Source organism: Brassica oleracea, chromosome C7 (assembly GCF_000695525.1).
Source record: "Brassica oleracea var. oleracea cultivar TO1000 chromosome C7, BOL, whole genome shotgun sequence".
Classification (NCBI taxonomy): domain Eukaryota; kingdom Viridiplantae; phylum Streptophyta; class Magnoliopsida; order Brassicales; family Brassicaceae; genus Brassica; species Brassica oleracea.
Genome location: NC_027754.1, coordinates 27,458,147 through 27,458,454, shown reverse-complemented (window position 1 = coordinate 27,458,454; position 308 = coordinate 27,458,147).

The following is a 308-nucleotide window of genomic DNA, read 5'->3' as shown; positions in this document are numbered from 1 at the left end:
CTCTCTTCTGTATCGATCGACGACACTGGTGTGCATCGAACGATTGCTTCTTCTTCGTATCGACCTCTAATGGTCAGCTCGGATGAAATCTCTTTTAAGCTCCTAAATGCTCCATAATCATCACTTTACTCCAAGATACTCCTAAACCTGAAGACATACCTAATAGGATAGAATATATAATATATAGATAGTAAAACACTTATATACCATGGATGAAAATGTGTCAAATCCATGGTATATCAAGGACAAGCAAAAGGGTAAGTCTGGGGGAGTTGATATACCATGGATTTGACACATTTTCATCCATG